The sequence below is a fragment of the Ambystoma mexicanum genome, unplaced genomic scaffold (genome assembly GCF_040938575.1).
Source record: "Ambystoma mexicanum isolate Mex_15411 unplaced genomic scaffold, UKY_AmexF1_1 Mex_scaf44, whole genome shotgun sequence".
Lineage (NCBI taxonomy): Eukaryota > Metazoa > Chordata > Amphibia > Caudata > Ambystomatidae > Ambystoma > Ambystoma mexicanum.
Genome location: NW_027182460.1, coordinates 1,214,666 through 1,239,759, shown reverse-complemented (window position 1 = coordinate 1,239,759; position 25,094 = coordinate 1,214,666). Strand labels below are relative to the sequence as shown.

General features: G+C 40.8%; 1 long non-coding RNA gene across 1 annotated transcript; it reads right to left on the bottom strand.

Annotated features, from left to right (window-relative positions):
- Positions 1-9,148: 9,148 nt before the first annotated feature.
- LOC138559126 (uncharacterized) lies at positions 9,149-22,567 on the bottom strand. The gene is made up of 2 exons (XR_011299171.1): positions 21,751-22,567; positions 9,149-12,133 (listed from the first exon to the last, which is right to left on the bottom strand). It is a non-coding gene; the product is annotated as an uncharacterized lncRNA (long non-coding RNA).
- Positions 22,568-25,094: the final 2,527 nt, after the last annotated feature.

Sequence of the window (25,094 nt, the reverse complement as noted above, 5' to 3'; positions counted from 1 at the left end):
ATAGGATGGTTCTCAGGTTTGGTTTTAGAAGCATTAAGATATCACATCTCATGCTATAGGAAGGGTCTCAGGTTTGGAATGGGAAGGAGTTGGATACACATCTCATGTTATACGAAGGATCTCAGGTTTGGTATTAGGAGCATTGAGATATCACATATCATGCTATAGGAAAGGTCTCAGGATTGGAATGGGAAGGAGTTGGATATCACATCTCATGCTAAAGGAAAGGTCTCAGGTTTGGAAGGGGAAGGATTTGGATCTCACATATGTTTTAGGATGGTCTCAGGTTTGGTATTAGAAGCATTGAGATATCACATCTCATGGTATAGGAAGGGTCTCAGGATTGGAATGGGAAGGAGTTGGATAGCACATCTCAAGCTATCTCAGGATTGGAATGGGAAGGAGTTTGATATCACATCTGAAGCTATAGGAAGGGTTTCAGGATTGGAATGGGAAGGAGTTGGATATCACATCTCATGTTATAGGAAGGGTCTCAGGATTGGAATGGGAAGGATTTGGATATCACATCTCTTGCTATAGGAAGGGTCTCAGTTTTTTATTAGAAACATTGAGATATCACATCTCATGCTATAGGAAGGATTTCAGGATTGGAATTGGAAGGATTTGGATATCACATCTCATGCTAAAGGAAGGGTCTCAGGTTTGGAAGGGGAAGGATTTGAATATCATATCTCATGTTATAGGACGGGTCCCAGGTTTGGAATTAGAAGCATTGAGATATCACATCTTATGCTATAGGAAGGGTCTCAGGTTTGGTATTACAAGCATTGTGATATTACATCTCATGCTATAGGAAGGGTCTCAGGATTGGAATGGGAAGGATTTGGATATCACATCTCATGCCATAGGAAGGGTCTCAGGTTGAAATGGGAAGGAGTTGGATATCACCTCTCATGTTATAGGTAGCGTCTCAGGATTGGAATGGGAAGGATTTGGACATCACATCTCATGCTAAAGGAAGGGTCTCAGGTTTGGAAGGGGAAGGATTTGGATATCATATCTCATGTTATAGAACGGGTCCCAGGTTTGGTATTTGAAACATTGCGGTTCACATCTCATGGTATAGGAAGGGTCTCAGGATTGGAATGGGAAGGAGTTGGATATCACATCTCATCTAATAGGAAGGGTCTCAGGTTTGGAATGGGAAATAATTGGATATCACATCTCATGTTATAGGAAGGATCTCAGGATTGCAATGGGAAGGAGTTGGATATCCCTTCTCATGCTATAGGAAGGGTCTCAGGTTGGAATGGGAAGGAGTTGGATATCACATCTCATGTTATAGGAAGGGTCTCAGGATTTGAATGGGAAGGATGTGGATATCACATCTCTTGCTATAGGAAGGGTCTCAGGTTTTTTATTAGAAACATTGGGATATCACATCTCATGCTATAGAAAGGGTTTCAGGATTGGAATGGGAAGGATTTGGATATCACATCTCATGCTAAAGGAAGGGTCTCACGTTTGGAAGTGGAAGGATTTGGATATCACATCTCATGTTATAGGACCGGTCCCAGGTTTGGTATTAGAAGCATTGAGATATCACAACTCATGCCATAGGAAGGGTCTCAGGATTGGAATGGGAAGGAGTTGGATATCACATCTCATGCTAAAGGAAGGGTCTCAGGTTTGATAGAAGCATTGAGATATCACATCTCATGCTATAGGAAGTGTCTCAGGATTGGAATGGGAAGGAGTTGGATATCACATCTCATGCCATAGGAAGGGTCTCAGGATTGGAATGGGAAGGACTTGGATATCACATCTCATGCTATAGGGAGGGTCTCAAGTTTGATATTAGAAGCATTGAGATAACAAATCTCATGATATGGGAAGGGTCTCAGGATTGGAATGGGAAGGAGTTGGATATCACATCTCATGATAAAGGAAGGGTCTCAGGTTTGGAAGGGGAAGGATTTGGATATCACAACTCATGTTATAGGACGGGTGTAAGGTTTGGTATTAGAAGCATTGAGATAGCAAGTCCTCCTGGTATAGGAAGGGTCTCAGAATTGGAATGGGAAGGAGTTGGATATCACATCTCAAGCTATAGGAAGGGTCTCGGGATTGGAATGGGAAGGAGTTTGATATCACATCTCATGCCATAGTATGGGTCTCAGGTTTGGTAGAAGCATTGGGATATCACATCTCATGCTATCGGAAGGGTATCAGGATTGGATTTGGAAGTAGTTGGATATCCCATCTCATGCTATAGGAAGGGTCTCAGGTTGGAATGGGAAGGAGTTGGATATCACATCTCATGTTATAGGAAGGGTCTCAGGATTGGAATGGGAAGGACTTCGATATCACATCTCATGTTATAGGAAGGCTCTCAGGTTTGGAAGGGGAAGGAGTTGGATATCACATTTCATGTTAGATGTAGGATCTCAGGTTTGGTATTAGAGGCATTGAGACATCACATCTCATGCTATCAGAAGGGTCTAAGGATTGGAATGGGAAGGAGTTGGATATCACATCTCACGCTAAAGGGAGGGTCTCTGGTTTGGAAGGGGAAGGATTTGGATATCACATCTCATGTTATAGGAAGGATCCCAGGTTTGTTATTAGAAGCATTGAGATATCACATCTCATGCTATCGGAAGGATCTCAGGTTTGGTATTAGAAGCATTGAGATATCACATCTCATGCTTTCAGAAGGGTCTCAGGATTGGAATGGGAAGGAGTTGGATATCACATCTCATGCTAAAGGGAGGGTCTCAGGTTTGGAAGGGGAAGGATTTGGATATCACATCTCATGTTATAGGAAGGATCTCAGGTTTGGTATTAGAAGCATTGAGATATCACATCTCATGCTATAGTAAGGGCCTCAGGATTGGAATGGTAAGGAGTTGGATATCACATCTCATGCTAAAGGAAGGGTCTCAGGTTTGGTAGAAGCATTGAGATATCACATCTCATGCTATAGGAAGGGTCTCAGGATTGGAATGGGAAGGAGTTGGATATCACATCTCATGCCATAGGAAGGGTCTCAGGTTTGGTATAAGCATTGAGATATCACATCTCTGCTATCCGAAGGGTCTCAGGATTGGAATGGGAAGGACTTAGATATCACATCTCATGCTATAGGGAGGGTCTCAGTTTTGATATTAGAAGCATTGAGATATCACATCTCATGCTATCGGAAGGGTCTCAGGATTGGAATGAGAAGGAGCTGGATATCACATCTCATGCTAAAGGAAGGGTCTCAGGTTTGGAAGGGGAAGGATTTGGATATCACATCTCATGTTATAGGACGGGTCTCACGTTTGGTATTAGAAGCATTAAGATATCACATCTTATGGTATAGGAAGGGTTTCAGGATTGTAATGGGAAGGAGTTGGATATCATATCTCATGCTATAGGAAGGGTCTCAGGATTGGATTGGGAAGGAGTTTGATATCAAATCTCATGCCATAGGAAGGGTCTCAGGTTTGGTATTAGAAGCATTGAGATATCACATCTCATGCTATAGGAAGTGTCTGAGGATTGGAATGGGAAGGAGTCGGATACCACATCTCATGCTATAGGAAGGGTCTCAGGTTTGGTAGAAGCATTGAGATATCACATCTCATGCTATAGGAAGAGTCTCAGGATTGGAATGGGAAGGAGTTGGATATCACATCTCATGCTATAGGACGGCTCTCAGGTTTGGAAGGGGAAGGAGTTGGATATCACATTTCATGTTAGAGGTAGGATCTCAGGTTTGGTATTAGAGGCATTGGGACATCACATCTCATGCTATCAGAAGGGTCTCAGGATTGGAATGGGAAGGAGTTGGATATCACATCTCATGCTAAAGGGAGGGTCTCAGGTTTGGAAGGGGAAGGATTTGGATATCACATCTCATGTTATAGGAAGGATCTCAGGTTTGGTATTAGAAGCATTGAGATATCACATCTCATGCTATAGTAAGGGTCTCAGGATTGGAATGGGAAGGTGTTGGATATCACATCTCATGCTAAAGGAAGGGTGTCAGGTTTGGTAGAAGCATTGAGATATCCCATCTCATGCTATAGGAGGGGTCTCAGGATTGGAATGGGAAGGAGTTGGATATCACAACTCATGCCATAGGAAGGGTCTCAGGTTTGGTATAAGCATTGAGATATCACATCTCTGCTATCCGAAGGGTCTCAGGATTGGAATGGGAAGGACTTAGATATCACATCTCATGCTATAGGGAGGGTCTCAGTTTTGTTATTAGAAGCATTGAGATATCACATCTCATGCTATCGGAAAGGGTCTCAGGATTGGAATGAGAAGGAGCTGGATATCACATCTCATGCTAAAGGAAGGGTCTCAGGTTTGGAAGGGGAAGGATTTGGATATCACATCTCATGTTATAGGACGGGTCTCAGGTTTGGTATTAGAAGCATTAAGATATCACATCTCATGGTGTAGGAAGGGTTTCAGGATTGGAATGGGAAGGAGTTGGATATCATATCTCATGCTATAGGAAGGGTCTCAGGATTGGATTGGGAAGGAGTTTGATATCAAATCTCATGCCACAGGAAGGGTCTCAGGTTTGGTATTAGAAGCATTGAGATATCACATCTCATGCTATAGGAAGTGTCTGAGGATTGGAATGGGAAGGAGTCGGATATCACATCTCATGCTATAGAAGGGTCTCAGGTTTGGTAGAAGCATTGTGATATCACATCTCATGCTATAGGAAGAGTCTCAGGATTGGAATGGGAAGGAGTTGGATATCACGTCTCATGTTATAGGAAGGGTCTCAGGTTTGGTAGTAGAAACATTGAGATATCAAATCTCATGCTATAGGAAGGGACGCAGGATTGGAATGGGACGGAGTTTGATATCACATTTCATGCTATAGGAAGGGTCCAGGTTTGGTATTAGAAGCATTGAGATGTCGCATCTCATGCTATAGGAAGGGTCTCAGGAATCGAATGGGAAGGAGTTGGATATCACATCTCATGCCATAGGAAGGGTCTCAGGTTTGGTATAAGCATTGAGATATAACATCTCTGCTATCGGAAGTGTCTCAGGATTGGATGGGAAGGAGTTGGATATCACATCTCATACTATAGGAAGGGTCTCAGGTTTGGAACGGGAAGGAGTTGGATATCCCATCTCATGTTATAGGACGGGTATCAGGTTTGGTATTAGAAGCATTGAGATATCACATCGCATGCTGTAGGAAGGGTTTCAGGTTTGAAATGGGAAGGAATTGGATATCACATCTCATGTCATAGCAAGGATCTCAGGTTTGGTATTAGAAGCATTGAGATATCACATCTCATGCTATAGGCATGGTCTCAGATTGGAATGGGAAGGAGTTGGATATCACATCTCATGCTATATGAAGGGACTCAGATTTGGTATTACAAGCATTGTGATATTTCATCTCATGCTATAGGAAGGGTCTCAGGATTGGATTGGGAAGGAGTCGGATATCACATCTCATGCTATAGGAAGGGTTTCAGGTTTGGAATGGGAAGGATTTGTATACCACATCTCTTGCTATAGGAAGGGCCTCAGGTTTGGTATGAGAAACATTGAGATATCACATCTCATGGTATGGGAAGGGTCTCAGGATTCGAATGGGAAGGAGTTTGATATCACATCTCATGCCATAGGAAGGGTCTCAGGTTTGGTAGAAGCATTGAGATATCACATCTCATGCTATCAGAAGGGTCTCAGGATCGGATTGGGAAGGAGTTGGATATCCCATATCATGCTATAGGAAGGGTCTCAGGTTTGGTATTAGAAGCATTGAGATATCACGTCTCATGCTATAGGAAGGGTCTCAGGATTGGAATGGGAAGGAGTTGGATATCACATTTCATGTTAGAGGTAGGATCTCAGGTTTGTTAGAGGCATTGAGATATCACATCTCATGCTATCAGAAGGGTCTCAGGGTTGGAATGGGAAGGAGTTGGATATCACATATCATGCCAAAGGGAGGGTCTCAGGTTTGGAAGGGGAAGGATTTGGATATCACATCTCGTGTTATAAGAAGGATCTCAGGTTTGGTATTAGAAGAATTGAGATATCACATCTCATGCTATCGGAAGGATCTCAGGTTTGGTATTAGAAGCATTGAGATATCACATCTCATGCTCTCAGAAGGGTCTCAGGATTGGAATGGGAAGGAGTTGGATATCACATCTCATGCTATAGGAAGGGTCTCAGGATTGGAATCGGAAGGAGTTTTATATGACATCACATGCCATAGGAAGGATCTCAGGTTTGGTATTAGAAGCATTGAGACATCACATCTCATGTTATAGGAAGGGTCTCAGGATTGGAATGGGAAGGAGTTGGATATCACATCTCATGCTATAGGAAGGGTCTCAGGTTTGGTATAAGCATTGAGATATCACATCTCATGCTATAGGAAGGGTCTCAGGATTGGAATGGGAAGGAGTTGGATATCACATCTCATGCTATAGGGAGGGTCTCACATTTGGAAAGGGAAGGAGTAGGATATCACATTTCATGTTAGAGGTAGGATCTCAGGTTTGGTATTAGAGGCATTGAGATATCACATCTCATGCTATCAGAAGGGTCTCAGGATTGGAATGGGAAGGAGTTGGATATTACATCTCATGCCAAAGGGAGGGTCTCAGGTTTGGAAGGGGAAGTATTTGGATATCACATCTCGTTTTATAGGAAGGATCTCAGGTTTGGTATTAGAAGAATTGAGATATCACATCTCATGTTATAGGAAGGATCTCAGGTTTGGTATTAGAAGCATTGAGATATCACATCTCATGCTATCAGAAGGGTCTCAGGATTGGAATGGGAAGGAGTTGAATATCACATCTCATGCAAAGGGAGGGTCTCAGGTTTGGAAGGGGAAGGATTTGGATATCACATATCGTGTTATAGGAAGGATCTCAGGTTTGGTATTAGAAGAATTGAGATATCACATCTCATGCTATCGGAAGGATCTCAGGTTTGGTATTAGAAGCATTGAGATATCACATCTAATGCTCCCAGAAGGGTCTCAGGATTGGAATGGGAAGGAGTTGGATATCACATCTCATGTTATAGGAAGGGTCTCAGGATTGGAATGGGAAGGAGTTGGATATCCCATCTCATGCCATAGGAAGGTTCTCAGGTTTGGTATAAGCATTGAGATATCACATCTCATGCTATAGGAAGGGTCTCAGGATTGGAATGGGAAGGAGTTGGATATCACATCTCATGCTAAAGGGAGGGTCTCAGGTTTGGAAGGGGAAGGATTTGGATATCACATCTCATGTTATAGGAAGGATCTCAGGTTTGGTATTAGAAGCATTGAGATACATCTCATGCTAACGGAAGGGTATCAGGATTGGATTTGGAAGTAGTTGGATATCCCATCTCATGCTATAGGAAGGGTCTCAGGTTGGAATGGGAAGGTGTTGGGTATCACATCTCATGTTATAGGAAGGGTCTCAGGATTGAAATGGGAAATACTTCAATATCACATCTCATGCTATAGGAAGGCTCTCAGGTTTGGAAGGGGAAGGTGTTGGATATCACATTTCCCATCTCATGCTATAGGAAGGGTCTCAGGTTTGGTATAAGCATTGAGATATCGCATCTCTGCTATCGGAAGGGTCTCAGGATTGGAATGGGAAGGAGCTGGATATCACATCTCATGCTAAAGGAAGGGTCTCAGGTTTGGAAGGGGAAGGATTTGGATATCACATCTCATGTTATAGGACGGGTCTCAGGTTTCGTATTAGAAGCATTAAGATATCACATCTTATGGTATAGGAAGGGTTTCAGGATTGGAATGGGAAGGAGTTGGATATCATATCTCATGCTATAGGAAGGGTCTCAGGATTGGAATGGGAAGGAGTTTGATATCAAATCTCATGCCATAGGAAGGGTCTCAGGTCTGGTATTAGAAGCATTGAGATATCACATCTCATGCTATAGGAAGTGTCTGAGGATTGGAATGGGAAGGAGTTGGATATCACATCTCATGCTATAGGAAGGGTCTCAGGATTGGATTTGGAAGTAGTTGGATATCCCATCTCATGCTATAGGAAGGGTCTCAGGTTGGAATGGGAAGGAGTTGGATATCACATCTCATGTTATAGGAAGGGTCTCAGGATTGGAATGGGAAGGACTTCGATATCACATCTCATGTTATAGGAAGGCTCTCAGGTTTGGAAGGGGAAGGAGTTGGATATCACATTTCATGTTAGATGTAGGATCTCAGGTTTGGTATTAGAGGCATTGAGACATCACATCTCATGCTATCAGAAGGGTCTAAGGATTGGAATGGGAAGGAGTTGGATATCACATCTCACACTAAAGGGAGGGTCTCTGGTTTGGAAGGGGAAGGATTTGGATATCACATCTCATGTTATAGGAAGGATCTCAGGTTTGGTATTAGAAGCATTGAGATATCACATCTCATGCTATCGGAAGGATCTCAGGTTTGGTATTAGAAGCATTGAGATATCACATCTCATGCTATCGGAAGGGTCTCAGGATTGGAATGGGAAGGAGTTGGATATCACATCTCATGCTAAAGGGAGGGTCTCAGGTTTGGAAGGGGAAGGATTTGGATATGTAGGGTATTTTGTGGAGATTTGGGGCCTGACGGTATTTTATTACCGCCGAGAAATAACTTAGCAATAATCACTCTTTGTATTCAGATTTGGCCATGTGCAACAATAATACAATGGACATGCATTATTTCAGCACCCAGACCTGCATATTTGGTATACGTGGTTGGTGGTATTTTGGTGAGCATAATTCCCTTGTTTTATTTGTGGCCCCAATGTCCAGAATCCCTTATCTTCGCTTAGATTTTTCGTGTGATCACTAGAGAGACCTCAGACCTGCATTCTAGGGAAACCACAATTTCCAGGGATAGTGTTGGTGCGCCACCATGGGCAAACTCACTGACTTATTTACGACAGAGAGCTATATGTGGTAGTCTTGTGGTAATTTCCACTACCTTATATACGGTAGGGAGCTATGTTCAGAGAGTCTCTCTTCCCGTTGGCTCATGTACCTCCAACAAGTTATACTACAGTCATTCACAATTATTCATACTGATTCTGACATACACACATCTGTCTTAAAATGACCATTGCACTGTTTAAAAATCTCCCCACATCATTGGCATTGTAATGGTAAATAGAAAATAAACCACCCGTCTGTTTTCAAATATTTTCTGTATTATAAAATTTACATTTAGGCATGATCTCATTTTTTACAGCAATAAAAGGGAACAATCAAAGCATTTTCAATGACACACTGCAATTATAGTGGCGGAGAACAGAACTTAAATTGCAACATTAGCACTTGATAAAGACACGCACGGAACTTTCATTTTTCTAAACTGACTGCATACTTTCGTGCACACACACAGCTCCCCCAGTTAGGTAATTACCTTATCTGTTCAGATTCTTCTCTCTGTGAATGTGGCTCTCTTGGCGTAACTCCAATAAAAAGGAACGCTTGCCTTCTCAAGCCGGGGTCATTGCCTGGAATTCTCAGCTTTTTCAGATAGGACTGCCTCTGCCAGTGGAAAGGTAATTCTTTCAGCTTTCCCCAGTCTCGACTGCAGCAGGACACCCCCACAGCCAGGTCTTCTCCCCAGTAGTGCAGAAAGATGTCTGCCTGTCTTTTTCCCTGCTACTGCCCACTAAAACTTTCCTCTCAGCCCTCTTTATGACGTGTTCCAATGAAATCCATCATCTCTCATCCTCCTACTTTTCAACAATAGCTTCGCTTATACATTTGCAATTGTTGCAAATCTGACTTCCTCCTTCCTGCCGTTACTGTGCACAACAACACGGATAATCAGGCAGAGAAGAGAAAAATCTGCACACTCATTTAAATGGTTTTCAAAGTATGCCTAATTCTGCAGTAGAGAACACATTTTATTAGTGGGTTATATTAAAATAAGGTTTTATTAGTCAGGTTAATTGTTAATATGTTAGCTGTTAATTTTCAAATGTGTCTCTAGCAATATAGGCATTTCAGGTGAAAAATAGTGTGCATTTTTAAATGAACACGTGTGCTTTTAACTGTAAAAATAGCTTTGCATCTTATATATTAAAATCGTTTTTTTGACTGAATAGCCTGTCTTTCCTTGTTAATCTGCTAACCCATATAGCAATGCACCGCACCCTTGTGGTGGTGCTGCAAAAAAAAAAATGCTACTTGTGCAGTAGTACTGTACTCTGTGCTGTAACATGCCAAATATCCTTACATATACCCTCCTTTTGTTTTTTAGAACTTGGCTATAATCCAAGCCAATCTCTAAAAACAACTTGTTCTTTCTTTTTCTCTTAAAATGCATGTGTATTGGGATATCTTTCTCTTCCTGACGTAGTCAGTAAAATCAGTAACATTTTCATTTTTACTGATAGCACAATCAACCATCCACCCATGATTAGCACCAAGATAGCCAAACCCACTATTGAGCGTTCCCCCCAGGTTCCCCAATTAAATCTTTCCACTTCTATTATGCCCAGATTACTAATTGTAATATTGTTTTTTCGCAAATTCATTTTCATAACATGTCTTTCTTTGTGATTCAATAAATATTCCACATCTGGATCTATTGGAAAAGTATCCCTTTGAAAAAAATCGATATTTTCCACTTGGCTTTCCCAAACATCATTTGTTACATGGAACAATGTTAATCCCCCAATTGACACAATTGCATCCTTTGGAACCTGTAAATAAAAAACATTATATTTTACCTGTTTAACCACGTATGTTCCATGGTTTAAATGTACTACCGTCATGTTCTTTAAACAGGTACTGACCAACCATTTACCTCTGACCATCTTAGCCTGTGCCATTTCTTCACTCCCCATATTACTAATAATCACTTCACATCCCTCTGATATACTTGGGTCAGATTTCAATCCACAAATAGCATCTGTGGCATCAGGAACAAACGGTTTACCTGGACACATATAATTTTGTTCTTTAAATGTTACACATGTTTCCAGGTTTGGTATTAAATAAACTTCAGGTTCCCATGACTGAAATGCCACCACTTCTGGAGTCTTAATCTTAATGAATTTGTCCTCTTGCCAAAATCCCACGTTGTGTACCCACTTCGTTTGATAAATAAGTTCAGGGGCTACAAATGGGATGCATAGCAAAAATCCGATCTCTAGTCTTTCCAAGTCCACATATAACGGCATTGCATTCCCCATTTCGAATGCAATTCTTATCTGTATAAGGTCAATTTCCCTCCTGGTCAATCTTTCTATCATTTGCCGAATGATATCCTGCGAAACAAAATACAAGGGAATATGTCCTTGAATCAATTGTGAAACTGCAGTTTGAACTTCTCTCATATAATTCGTTAATAGTCTATCAACAGGACTCATTATGTTCAATATTTCATTTAAAGTTCTGTCATGCTTAAGTATTATTTTAGTCGCCCGTTGCATCACATCCGCTTGTTCATTTAGAATGATTGCAGTTTCATTTATGAATCTTACTTGTTCATCCAGTCCCCCTCTAATTCCATCTAATGTCTTTTGTATTATTTCTAGGTCAATACTCAGTTGTTGTGCTTTAGTACTCAGTGTTCCTACCGAAATAGAATTGGCTGTTGATATTGTAGTACCTATTATTGCCCCAATTATAGACATTACCATTGATATCGCGAGCATCACCGCACCTCTCTTTCCTCTCTTCTTCTTAATGTCTGCTGAATTCACGAATGTTTTTTTCCAATTGCATTAACATATCTCTTATTGACTGCTTAGCGTCCTCTTTTCTTATTTCCAGCCACTCTTTAGTCTGTTCAATCTTAATTCCGGTATTGTTCAAATGTTTTTCAATCAAAATCTCAGGATCCAATGGTATGTAGATATTTTGGAAAATCATCCTTCTATCACTCATGATGAATCCTGGTGCTTCTTCTACCGCGATACCAGATGCTGGTCCAGGTTCAATGACAACCTGTGCTTCTGAATTCTTGAAGATCCCTCCAAATATCACTATTGTTAAACATGTCATCGGTATCATCTTCAATGCTGATCGCTTTGTAGCCTTGGTCTTCACCCCTCTTTGGGGCTTTCCCGGAATCCGTCCTCGCGGTCTCCAGTACTCCATCGTCTCCCGTGGCCTCTGATCCCGGAACCTCCGACCAAATAATGTTAATTGTCTAAATCAAAATAGAAAATAAACAGATTAAGTACATAGCACAATACTAATTTCCACCTTTTTGCCAAAAATAAAACATGCTTGGTAAAAATACTTCTTTTTTTTTTTTTTTTTTTTTCTGAAATTAAACACAAGTTAAAAGAAAACAAACACATATAAAACAGCATTCAATATTTAATACACTTTCTCTCTGTACACCAACCACGAGCTTCCGTTATATGTGCATTTATTTATTTATTTATTTATATTATATATTTATTTATTTATTTATTTATATTATATATTTTCACATATATTACAGTGTTTATGTGCCATCATAACAATCAACTTTTTTTTTTTTTTTAACTTCTTTGTCACTGCCTCCTGATTACACCCATTTATTTTCTCAAGGGACTCTATCCGTTTCCACATGCTCAAGCTGCCTGATCTCATGTCTGGGATGGCATGGTTTGATTTGATTTACATGGACAAACTGCTCTATTGCTGTTTCACCTTCATTTTTCAAAATTTTATACACTACAGGAGAGACTTTATCTATAATTCGGAATGGCCCCTGCCAGGCTGCCAGAAATTTAGAATTTTTCTGTTTACTTTTCCCAAAATGAAACTTGTACACCTGATCCCCTACATTGTATTCCTTTACTGATGTCTTTTTGTCATAATATGACTTAGCACTGTCAGCAGCTCTTTCCAGATTTCTCTGCACAAAAGCAAATGCATGTTGCAAATGCCTCCTCATTTCATCAATATATTCATGAACTGTGGATGCACTCACTAGAGTTTGCTCATGTGTTCTGTATAGTAGGTGTTGTGGTAACACCATTTTCCTACCTGTTAAGACCTCATGGGGGCTAACACCTGTTGCTTTGGCAGGAGTCGACCTGATTGCCATCAAAACCAATGGTAAACGCAAATCCCAGCTGGAACCTGCTTCTGCCACAAATTTCTTTAAAATGTCCACAACAGACCTATTGCTTCTTTCAACTGTACCTGAAGACGCCGCCCGATATGCGATATGTAGTTTCCTTTTCACACCTAGTATTTGCCATACCTTACTCATTAGAGTACTTGTGAAATGACTTCCTCTGTCTGACTCAATTCTTTGTGGCAACCCAAACCTTGAGAACACATGGTTCACCAGCAATGTGGCTGCTGTTTGCGCACTACAATCTGGTGCGGGAATGCACTCAATCCATTTTGACATCAAACATACCACACTCAAAATATAGCGGTGTCCCCTGCTCGACCTTTTTAAAGGACCTACATAGTCTATTTGCAAATCTGACCATGGGAGAGTTAGGCCTCTTTTCATCAATGGTGCTCTATGCATTGGTGAAGCAGGTTTAAATTGGGCGCATACTAGACATCCTCTAGTATATAATTCCACATCTTGGGACATATGTGGCCAGTAAGCATAATCTTTTAGTATTTCTAATGTCTTTTGTGAACCTCTATGGCCTGCAGTTATGGCATCATGTGCATGGTGTAGCATTAGTCCTCTGAATGAAAGGGGTACTACCCACTGTATTTGCCCTGTTATGGACTCTCTAATCATGAGTCCATCCTGTAATCTAATTCGTGTTTTGTTCTTTAATAACACCCTCAACTCTTCTTTTCCCATACAATCATTTTCTGTTAAAGGATTTTGTTCAGGATCCATCAAATGATTATAATAGATTCCCAAAATTTGATCATTCTTTTGTGCCTCAATCAAATCTTGGTCTGGCGTGTCATGACTCCACTGCACCACCGGTTGATCTACCTCCTTTGGTGCTTTAGACCGTGTGACTGCATCAATTTGTATTTCACCCATTAAATAATCAATAGGTAGCAATTCTCCCATCACAGCCCCAATCTTAGCCAGATGGTCTGCCTTATCATTTCCCTCCTTATCCTCTCCTGGTGTTTTTAAATGCCCACGAATTTTTCTCCAGTATATTGTTAAATTATTTTCTGACACCAATTTGTCTATGGCTTGTATCATTTTTCCATGTTTAAGTGGCTTTTTGTTGTATGTAACCATGCCTCTTGCTTTCCAACCAGGCAAATACTCCACAAAGCTATTCCGTGCATAGTCAGAATCAGTCACCAGGACAATTTCACTGAACTTTTTATCAACTGCAGTAGCAATTGCTTTATAGATGGCTGCCAATTCCGCCACCTGACTGCTCCTATCTCCAATCCTCATCCCTATACTAGGAACGCCTTCACATTTCAACCAGACATTTCCTATTCCTGCCACTAATTGTTTATTACTGTCATTTTCAATGTGAAAAGCACAACCATCCACGTATACAGTTGGCAAATCCTTGCATGTTTTTTCATCAAAAGCTTTGTGTGGTGATTGTTCAAATTCCTGTAAACTAGCTTCCACATCCATTTCATTTGTTATTTGTTCAGCTGCACAGTCATGTAAGTCAGCTAACCCTTGAGCAATTGGGCTCTTTTTATTTTGTCCATATCTTACTTCTACGGGAAAACCTTGTAATGCCAGCGTCCATGAAGTGATTCTGGATTGCGCTAGATTGCCTGATCTAATTCTTTTACTTTCTAAAAATTGCAAAGGTTGATGATTTGTTTCAATAATCACCTTTTCTCCCTGAACAATGGGGCGAAAATGTTGTAGCGCCCACACAGTGGTTAATAGGGCCTTCTCACATTCATTAAATTTCATTTCAACTTGGGAAAATGCCTTACTTGCATATGCAATGGTTTTGTGATTCAAATCGTGTTTTTGTGATAACACTGCTGACATACAATGTTCAGAAAAGCCTATTTCTATAAAGAAATCCCTATCCTTTATGGGGTATGCTAAACATGGTGCCTTTACAAGACATTCCTTCAATCTAGCCACTGCATCAGATTGCTCTCTTTCCCATCTCCAGGGAGTATTTAGTTTAAGCAGTTTAGTCAATGGTTGAGTGATTTCTGCATAATTCTCAATGAACTTTCTGTTATAGCCTGTCATCCCTAATAAACTTTTTACTCCTTTCACATTTTTAGGATCTTTTAATCTTTGTATGGCCTCTATTTTCTTCCTTTGTGGATTTAGCCCATGTTCAGTCACTTCATGCCCTAGAAAGTTCACTTTTTTCTTGCACCATTGTGCTTTTTGCAAAGATACTTTGGCGCCTGCTTTCTGCAATTGGCCAAGCACATGTCTTATTTCATCAAAATGGCTTTTAAGGTTTTCATTTTTTATCAAGACATCATCCACATAAACTATTGTCCCTCTTTCCGCTGCATCCGGCATGGCCTTTCTCAAAAATATGCCAAATTCACTCCCACTATTGATGTACCCGAACGGAGCTCTAAGCCAGGCATATTGAGTCCTGTCAAATGTAAAGGAAAATAGGTGTTGTATCTCCTCTGCCAATGGCACACACCAATATCCAGATGTGAGATCTAACGTGGTAAATACATTTGAACCATGTATCTGAGCTAGGCCCTGATCAATGAATGGTAGTGGCCATCTAGATACTGGTACTCTTTTATTTAACTCTCTTAAGTCTGCACACAGCCGCCATTGACCATTTGGCTTTAACACACCTAAAATAGGCGTATTGGATGTGCTATGAATGGGCCTAATTATTCCCCGTGATTCCAAATTTTTAATAATCTCTGCCAATGATTCTAAACATGCCAGCGGTAGTCTATACTGGCGTACAAACACTGGATTTCTGCTACAACCTTCTGGTAGTGTGGCCACATGTAAATCAGTTAAACCACAATCATAAGCATCTTTTGCAAATACATCCTTGAACTCCATAAATATTTCCCTCAGAGTGCGTCGATCCTCATCGCTGTTACATGCATCCGCTAAGGAGATCTGCTCTTCTACCATTCTGGAAAATTCTGGAAACTCTTCTGGTAAAGGAATCTCAGCGCTTTCCTCTAACTGTGTGGCTGTGTCTTTTTGTAGAGCTGCCACTTTCAAATATTTTGGCATATCAGCTTCCACTTCAATGGGCTGATTTCCTGTTTCATTTTCATTTAAATTAAATATTATGCAATCCTCTTGATGGCAGCACACTGTCTCATTTGAATCATAAGGATACACAGAATGAATTTTAAACATTCCTTTGGGCTGAGAGTCCAGGTGTTCTGGCAACTCGCCCTTGGCATCTACATATTTTTCAGGAATATTCCCAATCACCATGTTATTTAAATCTGCCGTATAATGTGATTTTTGTATGGCCATTCCTAATGGGGAGTTTTCCTCTAAATGAATATCCTGACAACCTTTATTATTCACCATGATTTTTACAGATCCCTCACCAATGTCTACCAATGGAATGTATTCATAATCCAGGCCTTGCTGTTTTATGGATTCATTCAGGCATACAAATGCATCAGAGCCTTTCATCTGCTGTCCATTTTTGCATTTCAGTGTTATTGCAAACTGTTTTGTAAATGCAGGAATAATAGTATTTTTCCTCATCTGTAATTCGACTGCATAAGGAACTAGTTGTGCACAATGATAAGCCCTTCTTTTGTCTTCAAATTCAGGCGCCGGCCCACCTAGGCGCGACCATATTTTTTGATTAAGGAAATCTAACACCATACACATTCTGTGCATGATGTCATTGCCCATGTAAAATTCATTTTGTGCTCCACTCACTATCCATACATTATGGTAAATTGCTTTCTGCCCAATGCTAATTTTAAGCATGCATCTGCCTGTAATTCGGTTTTCAAAGTTTGGACTGTCCAACCCAGAAACATATTGGTTTTTAATCCTAAATTTCGGGATTTCTTCCCTCTCCATAATTTTTTGCAACAATTTCTCATTAATGAAACTCCTTTCATGTTCAAGCGCTAAAGTGGCTTTTATTGTTTTAAGATAATCATTTATACCAGCGTGAACCCATGGTTGCTCATCTTCCATGTGTATCTCTGCCAGAGTGGTAATGTGTTTTTCTGAATCTGTTTTAGGAACAATATTCTGTTTGCATGTATTCTCTTTTAAATAGAAACGTAATGTGTGTTCGTCTATGGCAGTCTGCCAATCTTTCCTTGGGTCCAAGTATATTTGTACAGGTAGTTTTTCATTGTCGCTCTGATCTTTGTCTTGACACCTTAATATAACAGTGACACTAGGTATGCAGCTATTCTGTAGATATACCTCCACAGCATCCTTTGTTTTGGCAACGGTGTGACATTCTTTTATATTGCTGTTTTGTGATTTTAGTTTCTTAGGCCTCAATGGTTTTTTGGTTAAGGACCACAGCACTCCATTCACCCCATCTATGAGAGGAGACAATCTTTTCAGGCAATCTGTCCCCATCAGAAATGGAATTTCACAAATAGATGTGATCAATACCTCTTGTTTCATTCTGTGCTTTCCTATTTTTATGTCAACCTCAGTTACACCTATGATGGGCACCTCCTCCCCATTAAAGTTATGCACTGGGCCTTGATTTGCCTTCACTGTGATCTGACTCTGTGGAGGCCTCCCTTCATTGATACTCTTTACCAGCTCCTTGGACATAATTGTGGCCTGTGCGCCAGTGTCAATCATAGCAAAGGTGTGGCATTTTTCTTCTACAGTGATGGGTGCATAATATCTGTCCTCAACTTCCTCTAATACACATAAGAAATGTGAATTCTTACTGATTTCAGGGCTCACCTTTCTCAGGCCTTTTTCACTTTTGGCTAAGCACATTGGTAAATGAAAAGACATTTTTCCCTCCTTTTTACCCATTTCTGTGCGAGATATTTTATTCATTTCTCCATGTTCAGAGGTTTTTTGGAGTGTGGCCACCGTTCGCCCATCCATCTGGGTAACATCAGAGACCACATTACAACCTTCCAACTGAACATGTGTCACAACATCATTCAGCAATTTGTCATTTTTTAATTCTGTGCATTTGTGATCATTTAGTGTAATACCAGCCCTTTCAGCCTCTTCAAAAATATGTGGCTCAAAGAATTTTTCAGGTGATTGACTTGTACCCTCCTTGTGAGTATTTCCTTTTTCTGTCTGTGTTTGGTAATTGTTTTGCTTGCCCAGGGAAGGAGCTATGGCATCCCCATTTACTCCCTGTTCACTGGTATTCCCCATGCATGAGTCATTTTTCTTAAATCTGTCCCTTTGTTCTTTTGGAATTCCTAATGTTTCTTTTTCATTTGTGCAAATCTTTACTGTTTTATTTAGCTCTAAGTTAAACCGTACCTCTTTTTTAGAAGTATTTGCACTTTCTGTCACAATTTCATTTACTGGTACTTTCATTTTTAATCCATTAGTCATCTCAGAGTCGTTATGCAAAGTTATATCAGAGCAATCTGTCATTTTGGCACTGCAGTTATCATGAGTACTTAGTCACTTTTCGGAAGCCCCCCGGTCATTGCTATGGCCATCAGCCCCCTCTTTGGAAGGTTGTTTTTGCGCTGTATAGAGCTTTCCTATTTGCTCAGCTAACATTTTCACTTGGGCCTCAAGGCATTGGAACCTTTCCACCTCTCTAGGATCCTCTTTCTGTGGCCTAGGTCGATATTGGTTGTTTTCCCCCTGATTGGATCTATTCTGATACCTCTCAGGTGATTGATACCGGTTGGGATGGTTTCTGAATTCTTGATTCATTTGTGGAGGGGAGCGGTTTGCACCCATCCTTTGATTATAGTCCCCTGGTGGGGAATCATTGTACTGGCGTGGACTGTAGTTCACGTTTTGCCTCATGTCCTGTCTCTCAGATTGTGGGTACTGGCCCCTATATTGATTTCCATTATCAGTAAATCGATCCACATATCGGGGCCTATCCTGATTACCATATATCATGGTGCTGGGATCAAATCTGCTCTGTGTCCCCAATGACTGGTAGGGACCATCATTTCTTTGATCTTGATTTTGTCTCTGGTTATTGTTCATACCTGCCATATCAGACCGGTATCTTACCCGGGGTCTATCTCCTAAATATCTAGGGCTGATGTAGCTCTCTCTATTACTAGGATCATGTGATTGGAACATTGGTACAGGCAATGGCGATCTTTGTTGATTACCCCTTTGTTCAGGTGTCACATTATTTTTACCTTGGCTTTGAGCAGACTCAAGGGACATTTTGGCTGACCTGATTTCCATTACTGTGGCTGAGGGTTCTTTAGATTTAGGCCTAGTATCTTTCATTTTATCACTTTCTCTACCCTGACAATAGAGTACCTCATATAGCTTGGTGCTTTGATGTACAATCCATTCAAGGGACTTGTCACGGTCAAATTCACGGACCAATTGGGATATGATGTCTTTCTGTAGCCCATAGAAGTATGCGGTTTTAAACTCATTGGAATTTGAGTCAAAAGATACATCAAAGCGAGAGAATGCTCTTTTTAAGTCTTGTAAAAATTGGCGAGGTGATGTATTAGGTCCAGCAGTAATAGTGTACGCAACTTTCTTTGCCTCTTGCAATGACTGAAAAGGAGAAAAATGACGCCTAATTTCTTTTTCAAACTCCAGCCATGTCATATTCTGCTGTTCATTTAATCCCCTTATGATGCTGGCCGTCGGGGCATCTAAAGTTAAATGAAAATATTGTCTGTACTGTTCCTTAGGTATCTGGAGCGCTTTAAAAATGTCATGCACCGCTTCTAAGTGATCCTCAATGCAGCATTCACCTCCCTTTTTAAATGGTTTGATCAGGGCTTTAATGGATTTCATTATTTTTATGGGGCTACTTGTTGCAATGCATGGAATTGCACTATTTTGTGATTCAATCCTGTTTTCAGGTGTATGAGATTGGTGGCTGCCCCCAATGGGAGTATCAAATCCCCCAAGGGCGCTGCAACCAAGTTCAGTCACCGGCCCAGTCACTGGGGCACTAGCTCTTTGGGCAGAGCTAGAATTCACCTCCACTCCATTGAATGTGGTACCCTGCCGCCTCTCCTGTGACCTGGGAATGCACATTTGCTGTTCTAAGTCCTTACACTTTTTAAGGAGTCTGTTGGCTTCATCATGCAAATAATTATTTTCATCACTCATTTTATTAATTGCCTCCTGCATGTCACACATTTGAATTTGGCATTCATTGAACTCTTTATTTCTTTTGTCTCTTTCTTGAATCATTTTAATCATTTCTTGTTCTACACTCTGGAGATCACCTTCTTTTTCACAACGTTCTTTTTGTAAAATCTGCATTTCTGAAACAACCTCATCTTTATCCTGCCTAATGTGATCCACTAAGGCTTTTAAGTGTGTCAATTCTTGCTCACTATCTTCAAATTGTTTCTTGCTTTTGGATAACTGAGTATCAAAGTCTCTGCATTTTAATTGCATGTCTTTTTGGCATACATCCAATTCTGCTCTCAACATTTCCTGATTTTTACTTGCCCCATCTATTTCAGTCTTTAACCTGTTAATTAGCTGAGTATCATTCTCTTGCATTCGCAGTGACTTGTTTAAAATAAACCATATTTTGCCGCATAGACGTATTAAACAGTCTTTCTCTGCACTTTTATCGGCTGCATTCAATAATCTCGTAAGGCAGACCTGAATTATGCTGCCTTCTGCAAAAATATTGTCTAGTTTTTCTTTCTGCACCTCACCCTGAATGCGGTTACTCCATTCTAAGGTACTGTTCGAAGACCAATTCCCATGTGCAAATAACTTTGCCTCTAAATATTGCACTAGATCTGAGAATGTGGTTTCCCTTTGTGACATTCTGAAATTCGTTTTTAGTGGCACACTGCTATTATAAAATGGGTTCCCTTTAATGTGCAAATGGCAGTGTGAGACACGCTTGCCACGCCCAGTAGGTACTCTATGATCACTTTCCCGGCCTGCAACGCACCATAAACATGTAGGGTATTTTGTGGAGATTTGGGGCCTGACGGTATTTTATTACCGCCGAGAAATAACTTAGCAATAATCACTCTTTGTATTCAGATTTGGCCATGTGCAACAATAATACAATGGACATGCATTATTTCAGCACCCAGACCTGCATATTTGGTATACGTGGTTGGTGGTATTTTGGTGAGCATAATTCCCTTGTTTTATTTGTGGCCCCAATGTCCAGAATCCCTTATCTTCGCTTAGATTTTTCGTGTGATCACTAGAGAGACCTCAGACCTGCATTCTAGGGAAACCACAATTTCCAGGGATAGTGTTGGTGCGCCACCATGGGCAAACTCACTGACTTATTTACGACAGAGAGCTATATGTGGTAGTCTTGTGGTAATTTCCACTACCTTATATACGGTAGGGAGCTATGTTCAGAGAGTCTCTCTTCCCGTTGGCTCATGTACCTCCAACAAGTTATACTACAGTCATTCACAATTATTCATACTGATTCTGACATACACACATCTGTCTTAAAATGACCATTGCACTGTTTAAAAATCTCCCCACATCATTGGCATTGTAATGGTAAATAGAAAATAAACCACCCGTCTGTTTTCAAATATTTTCTGTATTATAAAATTTACATTTAGGCATGATCTCATTTTTTACAGCAATAAAAGGGAACAATCAAAGCATTTTCAATGACACACTGCAATTATAGTGGCGGAGAACAGAACTTAAATTGCAACATTAGCACTTGATAAAGACACGCACGGAACTTTCATTTTTCTAAACTGACTGCATACTTTCGTGCACACACACAGCTCCCCCAGTTAGGTAATTACCTTATCTGTTCAGATTCTTCTCTCTGTGAATGTGGCTCTCTTGGCGTAACTCCAATAAAAAGGAACGCTTGCCTTCTCAAGCCGGGGTCATTGCCTGGAATTCTCAGCTTTTTCAGATAGGACTGCCTCTGCCAGTGGAAAGGTAATTCTTTCAGCTTTCCCCAGTCTCGACTGCAGCAGGACACCCCCACAGCCAGGTCTTCTCCCCAGTAGTGCAGAAAGATGTCTGCCTGTCTTTTTCCCTGCTACTGCCCACTAAAACTTTCCTCTCAGCCCTCTTTATGACGTGTTCCAATGAAATCCATCATCTCTCATCCTCCTACTTTTCAACAATAGCTTCGCTTATACATTTGCAATTGTTGCAAATCTGACTTCCTCCTTCCTGCCGTTACTGTGCACAACAACACGGATAATCGGGCAGAGAAGAGAAAAATCTGCACACTCATTTAAATGGTTTTCAAAGTATGCCTAATTCTGCAGTAGAGAACACATTTTATTAGTGGGTTATATTAAAATAAGGTTTTATTAGTCAGGTTAATTGTTAATATGTTAGCTGTTAATTTTCAAATGTGTCTCTAGCAATATAGGCATTTCAGGTGAAAAATAGTGTGCATTTTTAAATGAACACGTGTGCTTTTAACTGTAAAAATAGCTTTGCATCTTATTTATTAAAATCGTTTTTTTTTGACTGAATAGCCTGTCTTTCCTTGTTAATCTGCTAACCCATATAGCAATGCACCGCACCCTTGTGGTGGTGCTGCAAAAAAAAAAATGCTACTTGTGCAGTAGTACTGTACTCTGTGCTGTAACATGCCAAATATCCTTACAGATATCACATCTCATGTTATAGGAAGGATCTCAGGTTTGGTATTAGAAGCATTGAGATATCACATCTCATGCTATAGTAAGGGTCTCAGGATTGGAATGGGAAGGAGTTGGATATCACATCTCATGCTAAAGGAAGGGTCTCAGGTTTGGTAGAAGCATTGAGATATCACATCTCATGCTATAGGAAGGGTCTCAGGATTGGAATGGGAAGGAGTTGGATATCACATCTCATGCCATAGGAAGGGTCTCAGGTTTGGTATAAGCATTGAGATATCACATCCTTGCTATCCGAAGGGTCTCAGGATTGGAATGGGAAGGACTAAGATATCACATCTCATGCTATAGGGAGGGTCTCAGGATTGGAATGAGAAGGAGCTGGATATCACATCTCATGCTAAAGGAAGGGTCTCAGGTTTGGAAGGGGAAGGATTTGGATATCACATCTCATGTTATAGGACGGGTCTCACGTTTGGTATTAGAAGCATTAAGATATCACATCTCATGGTATAGGAATGGTTTCAGGATTGGAATGGGAAGGAGTTGGATATCATATCTCATGCTATAGGAAGGGTCTCAGGATTGGATTGGGAAGGAGTTGGATATCAAATCTCATGCCATAGGAAGGGTCTCAGGTTTGGTATTAGAAGCATTGAGATATCACATCTCATGCTATAGGAAGTGTCTGAGGATTAGAATGGGAAGGAGTCAGATATCACATCTCATGCTATAGGAAGGGTCTCAGGTTTGGTAGAAGCATTGAGATATCACATCTCATGCTATAGGAAGAGTCTCAGGATTGGAATGGGAAGGAGTTGGATATCACATCTCATGCTATAGGACGGCTCTCAGGTTTGGAAGGGGAAGGAGTTGGATATCACATTTCATGTTAGAGGCAGGATCTCAGGTTTGGTATTAGAGGCATTGAGACAGCACATCTCGTGCTATCAGAAGGGTCTCAGGATTGGAATGGGAAGGAGTTGGATATCACATCTCACGCTAAAGGGAGGGTCTCAGGTTTGGAAGGGGAAGGATTTGGATATCACATCTCATGTTATAGGAAGGATCTCAGGTTTGGTATTAGAAGCATTGAGATATCACATCTCATGCTATCGGAAGGATCTCAGGTTTGGTATTAGAAGCATTGAGACATCATATCTCATGCTATCAGAAGGGTTTCAGGATTGGAATGGGAAGGAGTTGGATATCACATCTCATGCTAAAGGGAGGGTCTCAGGTTTGGAAGGGGAAGGATTTGGATATCACATCTCATGTTATAGGAAGGATCTCAGGTTTGGTATTAGAAGCATTGAGATATCACATCTCATGCTATAGTAAGGGTCTCAGCATTGGAATGGGAAGGAGTTGGATATCACATCTCATGCTAAAGGAAGGGTGTCAGGTTTGGTAGAAGCATTGAGATATCCCATCTCATGCTATAGGAGGGGTCTCAGGATTGGAATGGGAAGGAGTTGGATATCACATCTCATGCCATAGGAAGGGTCTCAGGTTTGGTATAAGCATTGAGATATCACATCTCTGCTATCCGAAGGGTCTCAGGATTGGAATGAGAAGGAGCTGGATATCACATCTCATGCTAAAGGAAGGGTCTCAGGTTTGGAAGGGGAAGGATTTGGATATCACATCTCATGTTATAGGACGGGTCTCAGGTTTGGTATTAGAAGCATTAAGATATCACATCTCATGGTGTAGGAAGGGTTTCAGGATTGGAATGGGAAGGAGTTGGATATCATATCTCACGCTATAGGAAGGGTCTCAGGATTGGATTGGGAAGGAGTTTGATATCAAATCTCATGCCATAGGAAGGGTCTCAGGTTTGGTATTAGAAGCATTGAGATATTACATCTCATGCTATAGGAAGTGTCTGAGGATTGGAATGGGAAGGAGTAGGATATCACATCTCATGCTATAGAGGGGTCTCAGGTTTGGTAGAAGCATTGAGATATCACATCCCATGCTATAGGAAGAGTCTCAGGATTGGAATGGGAAGGAGTTGGATATCACGTCTCATGTTATAGGAAGGGTCTCAGGTTTGGTAGTAGAAACATTGAGATATCAAATCTCAAGCTATAGGAAGGGACGCAGGATTGGAATGGGACGGAGTTTGATATCACATCTCATGCTATAGGAAGGGTCTCAGGTTTGGTATTAGAAGCATTGAGATATCACATCTCATGCTATAGGAAGTGTCTGAGGATTGGAATGGGAAGGAGTCGGATATCACATCTCATGCTATAGGAAGGGTCTCAGGTTTGGTAGAAGCATTGAGATATCACATCTCATGCTATAGGAAGAGTCTCAGGATTGGAATGGGAAGGAGTTGGATATCACATCTCATGCTATAGGACGGCTCTCAGGTTTGGAAGGGGAAGGAGTTGGATATCACATTTCATGTTAGAGGTAGGATCTCAGGTTTGGTATTAGAGGCATTGAGACATCACATCTCATGCTATCAGAAGGGTCTCAGGATTGGAATGGGAAGGAGTTGGATATCACAT